Raw genomic sequence first — 9288 nt, forward strand, 5'->3', positions numbered from 1 at the left:
AAAGGTGAACTGAATCTTTGGGCCTGTAGAAATAATGCAAGCCTGAAATTCAAATACCTAGAAAGGTGAACTGAATCTTTTGGCCTCTAGAAACAATGCAAGCCTGAAATTGAAATACCTAGCAAGGTGAAATGAATCTTTGGGCCTCTACAAATAATGCAAGCCTGAAATTGAAATACCTAGAAAGGTGACCTGAATCTTTGGGCCTCTAGAAAGATTTATTACCTCCTCAAGCAGCATCAAACAATTCCATGCGTGCACTGCAAATCTATAGCAAGTTTGATCAGGATCTACTTGTCCAAATCAAAATTAGTGCTAGAGAAAGCAAGATCAATGATATGGCCGTGAGACAGAGAAGGAACGAACAAACTCTCCCCTCTCGCGACCTCCCTGGTAGATGTGTCGCCGCCGTGCACGACAGAGGGAGAAAAACGACTGGTGAAGGGGGAGCGAGGAGACCTTCGAAGGTCGGAGGGAGAGGGCGGCCGGAGTAGGGCGGCGGAGGCCGGAAGGAGAGGGCGGCAGGAGGAGAGAGAGGGCGAGCGGCGCTTGGGCGGGCGGTCGTATGGGGAACAGAGAGGAGTCGTGCGAGAGGGGGAGCAATCTGGTGCGGGCAGGTGAGATTTTCTTAGGGGAGCGATCTGGTACGGGCAGGTGAGATTTTATTAGTTCTCTTTTACTAGGCCCGACGATAACTAACCCAATTAGAACCTCTCCACCGGGCTAGCTTTTTTAGCTGGGTTAGAGCAAACTAGCTCAAACTAACCCCTCTTGTTTTGATAATTTGAGGCTATTTCAACCCAAACTAGCTCTAACTCAGGGATCCAAACAAAGAGGAGTGTTACTGTACATGCTACCGTGTGGACCATAGCACATTGTTTTTTATGGCCATATCACCACATTGTTTTCTACTGCTGGTTCACTGGGCTACCGTGGTTGGCACGGCTGGTTCACTGGGCTGTCGTGGTTCACACTCCTCCGACCTGAGTAGTACTCCCTTCGTTCCTAAATATAAGTCTTCATAGATATTTCACTGTGGACCACATACGGATGTATATAGATGCATTTTATGTGTAGATTCACTCATTTTTCTCCGTATGTGGTCCATAGTGAAATCTCTGCAAAGACTTATATTTAGGAACGGAGGGAGTAGTATAGTACTAGTATATACCGCATCATTCTTTGCTCCTTCTTACTACCCCAACATGTGGGAGAGCCAGCATCCGGGTCGACGTGTCATGCACCAGATTAAAGCGCGGAACGGAAGGGGGGCATCACCCCGGTCGGAGCGCCAGTAATTCAGGACTATAGTGAATGGTCATATCACAAGTCTTTCCACCAGTAACGCGCCGTCAAATCGCACAGCCCCACTCGCTCACCCTCCTCGCCTCTCTGTCGAACCGCCTACCCGAAAACTGCCGCGCGTACTGCCCGGGAAAAGCCCCGCCCTCAACCTTTAACTATGCGAAAATAGCTCGAGCTTGTTCGTTCTATATAAATACAGTACTTACTATATGTTTATTCACCCGTGGGGTTGTTCAATGAATGGAGGGGCAGGGAGCACAAGTGAACAATACTGTAGTACTACTAGTAGTAAGTAGGAGTCGTAAGTAGTCACCTTAAATAGAGAGTTTCTTTTCTTTAATTCCACGTACACAAATTGAAACGCTTGTTGGGGAGAGAAAAAAGATAATCACTCCACTGTATATGGACGCAGGGGCATGAGCGCTAGCTTTACTAGGGTTGCTCTCTTCATTCTCTCATCCTCTCCAGTTATAAACAGGATAGCGGTAGCGACATTTTCTCTCTGCTCATCGCTGGTCACAGATCCAGCCAGATCCCTTCGGCCGGTGTGTGTAGAGGACTAAAAGGTGCATTGTTCACGCGGTCATCGCCGCCGAGGGAGGAAACCCACAGCTGCTGGAGGGGCCCGGTCCTCTGCCCGTGCCGTTCTCTCCGACACAGCGCCGGCTCGGGAGGTCCTCCGACCCTTCTTCCTCCCTGTCGTATTGTCTGCAGATCCGACCTGCCGCCGCCGACATCCCGGCGACACTTAGGTATAAGTTCTTTGAAAGCGGCCTTACTCTACTACCCGAGCTCCCCACGTGTCTACATGTGCATCTTTTTCTACTCTCATCAGCTCTTCCAAAGCCACCTAATTTTTTAGTATTATTAGAGGTAAAGCTACTTCATGCATTTGAATCTAGGGCTTTGTTCAAACAACGAAGAAAGGGGGGAAGTTGTAGCATGCATCTAGGACTTGATTCAAAGAAGAAATAATATGGTGAAAGTAGTAGACACCGGATACCCAACCGGTCTCTTGGTTCAAAAGGGAAATAATGGGAAAACGCAGTACAAACTGGATAAGGAACAGATCTATTATTGGTTGAAAAAAGGATAGAAAGTGGCGGCTGGTGGACAAGTCAACATAGTATGTCCAGGATTAGATTTGCTGCCATCACATAGTAAAAGTCTCCAGGATTAGATTTGCTGCCCTCACATAGTAAAAGGTCTCAGGATTAGATTTGCTGCCCTCACATAGTAAAAGGTCTCAGGATTAGATTTGCTACCCTCCCATAGTAAAAGGTCTCAGGATTAGATTTGCTGCCCTCACATAGTAAAAGGTCTCAGGATTAGATTTGCTGCCCTCACATAGTAAAAGGTCTCCAGGATTAGATTTGCTTCCCTCACATAGTAAAAGGTCTCCAGGATTAGGTTTGCTGCTCTCACATAGCGTGAACAAGCTCGGCATCACCACTTTATGCCTCCTTGTAGGTACATTGTGCAGATGCGTCCACTATCACATGTCCTTATACCAACCTTTTGTCGTTGTTAATGTAAGGACGCATGTAAAATGAAGCGATCACACTGTTACCTTAGGGACATGTCTAACCAGTGTTATTGTTAATCTAATGCCTCCAGTGATAAGATGCAATTGAACTGTGTTACAAATGGCACTCCTACTGTTTTCCCCAGTAAGATAAGTAATTTGCTCCTTTATGCTGCTGAGTGTCCTGGTGTCCCCACGGTCCCATGCCCTTAAACCAACTCTTTAGCTGCTGTTGATTTACTGTGTCTGGTAATCAAGCAATGCCACCATTAAAGTAATCCCATATCTGAAGAATCTCATTCTTGATTGTAATGCTTCTGGTAACATGAAGCATTGCTGATGTTTTAAAATTTCCACTGTCCTTGCGTGATCGCCATGAACATAATTAAGATGATTCTTTTCATTTTGTATATGTTTCATATATTCTTATTGACCAGCAGTTGTTTACTTTCTATCATTTTGTGCAGATAGGGATATCCATTTCACCTTGTTGCTATTGTGACCTTTTGGTGAATAGCACAAAACACTTTTTTTTGAATGAGTGTCTTGTGCAATTCAACTAAAATGTCACGTGGGCAACATCTCTCAATTTTGGTGGAACTGCACAAAATGGTGATTGGAGTTTCCAAAATCTCCATCAAGTTCTGCGGGTAATCTCGTGCAACATTTTATTAGACTTTGCAAGATGGAGCCGTCACTGTCACCACAATGGCACTTTATTTTAGTGGAACTGCACAAAAGGATAAGAAAATTATAGTTGCACCTTACATGAGCCAGACAGCCAACCTTAATGTTCCTCAATTTTAGTGCAACTACTAAAGAAGAACTTGGCAGCTCATAAGAGCAAGTACTTCTTGCTAGCTGAATGATGCAATCTTTGCTTCATTTCAGGTGAACTGCAGAAAAAGGCGCATGAATTGAATCATGGAACTCCAGGCAGACCTCATCCTAGTGGAGCTGGAGGCCTCTATTAAAGTGAAATCATGCTTTCCTGTCTCCATGTTTGTCTTGTGCAAAGATGTTGTGCAAACGGGAATACTCAACTACAGATGTTGTGATGGTCAAGAGCATTCGCCAAGTTCTTCGATTGTATGACATGGCTAGCCAAGATGGATTTAATCCCGATATTCACTTTATCAAAAGGCTCTAATGGGTCGGTTCTGAATCTTGCAAGCTGGGAATCAATGAGATGTGTAGGCATCTTTGTTGTACTTATTATTTGAATCTTATTTGTTGGTTCTGAATCTTGCAAGCTGGGAATCAATGAGATGTGTAGGCATCTTTGTTGTACTTATTATTTGGATCTTATTTGTTGGTTCTGAATCTTGCAAGCTGGGAATCAATGAGATGTGTAGGCATCTTTGTTGTACTTATTATTTGGATCTTATTTGTTGGTTCTGAATCTTGCAAGTTGGGAAACACGGCATGATGATGCAGAGGACAGCAACCATAACAAACAGTTCAAACTTGGTAGTATTATCTTTGTGAAAGTGCGACAAATGTGTTGATCGTGTGCGTCCTGAGAATAATAATTCTAATTGTTGTGCATGTTGATCCCGTGGCACTGATAGAACGAGCCAATGCATTGCTTGTTTCAAGTATAAATTTCTATTAAAGCTAATGAAATTTAAGTAAAGTGACCACTAACTCCTGTTATTACAGTACCAATACAGACCCGCTCGTGAACCGACGTGTGGCCGGAGTAGGTTTCTTAATGGAGGCATTTTAATGTGCCGAGGGTGCATCTTCTGCCGGGCATGCAGCGGACGAGGGAGGGGTAGTAACTGTTGTGGCATGTACACACTCAGCTTACTGTTGAATCCAGTTCCCCAAGAGCTGAAAAACGAACTGCTACCGCCGCCTACACACTCGTTCACTCGAAGAGACTCCAATTGCGATCGGAGGGGTGAGCCTGCTGGATATGGACTTCAGCAAGGAGTTAGTTCGCTGTTCAGTCCTATGGCTGCACCAAGTTGAATGTGATGTATACCAACAATACAGACTCGGTGAAGCTCTGCCTCGCCTCAGTCCTATGGCTGCACCAGGTTTTGGAGCATTCGCCCGTTTCATCGGTAGTGCCGACTGCACCTTTGCTATGGTGGAGAGAAGGAAGGACGCGATGATTCGGCCATCTGGTGCAACAAGCTTGTCGACATCCAGAAGCAATACAAGATCATCAGCAACGGTCAGGAGAAGGACTCCGTGGTTGACCTCGCTGAGACCATCATCGACCCTTGATACGCCAACATGAAAGAAGATGACCTGAACACGTGGGAGGTACCTCTGAATCTAGCCTACATAACCTACGCGGCCAAGGACGCATACGCATGCTATGACATGTACAGGCAGATCTTGGACATGAGGGCGTGTCGCTTCCCGTAACCGACAAGTACACGGACAGCCGCAGCTTCATGATCAAGCGTGCCAGGAAGGTCTAGATGGTGTACTTTATCTGTTTATTAGCACCTTTATCATCTGAGTGTTTCATGCATTAGCCTATGTGTCGTAATTATCTGTTTTGTCCGAAATATTTCTTTTAAGAACCCATTAACCTGATTGCTTTTTTTAGTGGCTATTTGCTTATGTATGTAAACTAGTTCACTTGTCCATAAAAAAACTAGTTCACTAAGCTGCCGTGTTTTGAATCTCCTTCCTCCCAACATATTCCTCTCCTCAGGTGAACCCAGCAGATCTATGAATTTTCTCCCACTTTCTTTTTCGATGTAAACTGAGTTTTCTGCCAGTACTTTCCCCTAGAACCAACTCAACTGGCCCACATCTAGACTAAAAAATAATAACACCCCACGTACTATTAACTCATCAAATTAAAATGATATTTTATTTCGTAAGTTGAAAGTTCTTACAAAATAATAATAATAGTTGTTTATATATAACTTGCCAAGTTCACTCCTAGTGATAGCGTACATAAGCTTGCAAAGATTTTACTGACGTGCAATCATGTGTTTATGTTTTTATAACATTTCTCCGTCTAGCCCAACATGATATTTTCACCCAACCCAGCAAGTCCGCGGATTTCGAGAAAAATGCAAATGGGATTTAAACAGGCTGCATAGATGCTACATCATTGTTTCACCCAGCCCACCAAATGGACTAAAAAAACAAATGGACTGGCTGACATGTGGGCCAGTAGGTTGAAGCCTAAGAAGGCGTTGGATTTACATCCAACGGCCAGCATTCTTCTTCAATCTCTCGTCTTCTTCCCCCAGCGCTGCTGGAACCGCCTGCTCCAGCCTTCGGCATCCAGCGGCGTTGTTTTGCGCTCCTCAGTGAAACGCTGCCCCGCCGACGGCCGGGCCATCCCTCCACTCTGCACCTCCTGTTATTCTTTGCCGAGTGTAGGCCCACCCCGCACCCGAACCAGCCAAGTTTCCCACTCCTCTCCGTTTGCGACTCCACTGCCGCGTATTCCCCATCTCCGGGTCGTTCCAATCTGGGGCCTTGCCGTCGTCCACCACCTCGGTGCACTCGGCGCGGCGTGGTTAACATACGAGAGTCATCGGAAGAGGACTGTACATGGAGAGCCTGACGGCTGGGACCCACGAGGTCCATGGTCGCACGCAAGGAAAGTTCCTCCTTATTACGCACTGTACGTGCACTGTACGTCGGTAGGACTTCTGTATTTCGCGAAAAAAACATTCCCCCCGCTGACAGGTCAGGCCCACCAGCTATATCTTCGCACGCAAGGAAGTGCCTCCTTATTACGCACCAAAAAATGAATACCCCCTGCTAGCTGGGACCCACAATAGTGGGTGGCTGACTTGTGGGCCTACTAAGTTGACAAGCATGGAGGGCTTTGTCAACTTAGTCAATATGAACGATTCTAGCTCCAGTGACCGTACGATGTCCATCCAACGGCCATAGTGCTTCTTCAACCTCTGGTCTTCTTGCTCCAGCCGCCCAAAGCAGCGCCGGTCGTGCCGCGTGCTCCTGCCTCTCGTGGCCGGCTGTGATGCCGCGGAGGCCTCACCGCCCCCTACTACTCCCACCGCTGGCCCAGGGTATCCCTCTACTGACCCACACCCCCTGTTATTCTGCGGTGACAGCAGCCTCACGCCACAGCCGAACCAGTGAACCCTCGTACTCCTATCCGCGTGGGCACCACTACCGCATCTTCCCCGGCTCCGCGTCGTCCCCTTCCTAAGCCTCACCGTCGTCCACCGCCTTGGTGCTCTGGGCGCGGTGTGGTCAATGTGGTCAACGACAGACTTCCATCGGAAGAGTACTGTACATGGAGAGGCTGACAGCTGGGTCCAAGGCCACAGCCCAGTTTTTTTGTGATTTTCCAAGTAAGTTGCTTTGTCAGGCCTGTTGGGCTGCAAATATTTCAAGACGAGGAGAGCTTCATTCGTCTGGCCAGAAAATGGCCTATGAGTAATGAGAAATGGGCTGTACATTTTTAAAACACATCAAACCGACAATTAGTTTCACATATCTTTTTTTCATTTCGAGATTTTAAATTACATTGATTTTAATGCGTGGAAAATTTGTTGGATTTTATATTGATATACATTTATTTTTAAAATCAGTTTGAATGTGAGTCGAAATTTCGGGATTAAAAATAGTTTGGACCGCACCGAAATGTGCAAAATTTCGTATAATTTTTTAGCCTTGGCCACAATATGGGCTGTAATGCTAACAAAATAATATGGGCTCCAAAAAAAACCTTAAGAATTAGCAAATGGGTTGTAAATTATTAGAAATAATGGCAGATGGGTTGTATGCTATTTTCCACAGATTTGAGGCTTTCCTAAAAAAAGGTTGATGCACAAGCAGTGACTTTTGGATGTCCATCCAACGGCCGTCGTGCTTCTTCAATCTCTGCTCTTCCTGCTCCAGCCGCTCAAACAAGCGTCGGCGGGACTGCCTGCTCCCTCCTTCCCGCGGCCGGCTGTGCTGCCGCGCAGGCCTCACCGCCCCATCGTACTCCCATCGCTAGCCTAGCCATCCCTCTACTCACCAACACCTGCTATTATTCTCCAGCGTCGGCAGACGAACCAGTAAACCCTCATACAGTCGTACTCCCCTCCGTGTGGGAAACAACTGCCGAGTCTTCCCTGCCTTCGTGTCGTTCCTTTCCTAGGCCTCGCCGTTGTCCACCGCCCTGGTGCTCTCGGCGCGGTCTGGTCAACGTGGTCAACGACCGATATGCATATGAAGTGGACTATACATGAAGAGGCCGACAGCTAGGTCCACGGCCGCATGCAAGGAAATGCCTCCTTATTACACGCAAAGTAATGATTCATCCACCTGACTTCAGGGACCCACCGAAATGGCCTCTGTATTTCGCGAAAAAAACGTTACCGCCGCTGACAGCTCGGACCCACCAGCTATATCTTCGCACACAAGGAAGTGCCTCTTATTACGCACAAAAAAATGAATACTTCCCCTGTTAGCTGGGACCCAGTATAGTGGCAGTCTGACTTGTGGGCCTACTAAGTTGACAGGGATGGAGGGCTTTGTCAACTTAGCCAATATGCATGATTCTAGCTCCAGTGACCATACGATGTCCATCCATCGGCCGTAGTGCTTCTTGAACCTCTGGTCTTCTTGCTCCAGCCGCCCAAACCAGCACCGGCCGTGCCTCGTGCTCCTGCCTCCCGTGACCGGCTGCGATGCGGCGAAGGCCTCACCGCCCCCTACTACTCCCACCGCTGGCCAGGCCATCCCTCTACTCACCCACACCCCCTGTTATTCTGCGGCGACGGCAGCCTCACACCGCAGCGAACCAGTGAACCCTCGTACTCCTCTACGCGTGGGCATCCACTGTCGCGTCTTCCCCAGCTCCGCGTCGTCCCCTTCCTAGGCCTTGCCGTCGTCCACCGCCCTGGTGGTCTCGGTGCGGCGTGGTCAACATGGTCAAGGAATGGCTTCCATCGGACGTGGACTATACGTGGAGAGGCTGACAGCTGGGTCCACGGCCGCAGCAAGGAAGTGCTTCCTTATTATGCACAAAATAATTATTCCTCCACCTGACAGCAGGGACCCATCGGACGGGCCACCGTATTTCGTGAAAAAAAAGTTTCCCCCTGACTGCTGGGACCCACCAACTACATCTTCGCACGCAAGGAAGTGCATCCGGTCAAAAAAAAAATGATTCGCCACCCTGACTGCTGGGACCCACCAGCTACATCTTCGCAAGAAAGGAAGTGCCTGATAGTCGGGACCCACCTGGTCGAAGCGTACGTAGGGTTGTCATTCTGGTCGCGAACGTGTACGTACATACTGGTCGTTGTAGAGGCGCGCACGTGTTGTAGTAGATGCGCGCACGTGTCGTAGTAGAGGCGCGCACATAGCATGTACACGTACATACAGCGGCGAGGGTGCAAGAAAGAAAATACGGCCACGTACGTACATACGGGCAGGGTCTCAAATGCCTACTCGCGCATACGTACATGGCTGGGTCGGAACGGAGAAACAACATCGTCGTCGTATTCATG

The sequence above is a fragment of the Triticum dicoccoides genome, chromosome 1B (genome assembly GCF_002162155.2).
Source record: "Triticum dicoccoides isolate Atlit2015 ecotype Zavitan chromosome 1B, WEW_v2.0, whole genome shotgun sequence".
In the NCBI taxonomy this organism is placed as follows: domain Eukaryota; kingdom Viridiplantae; phylum Streptophyta; class Magnoliopsida; order Poales; family Poaceae; genus Triticum; species Triticum dicoccoides.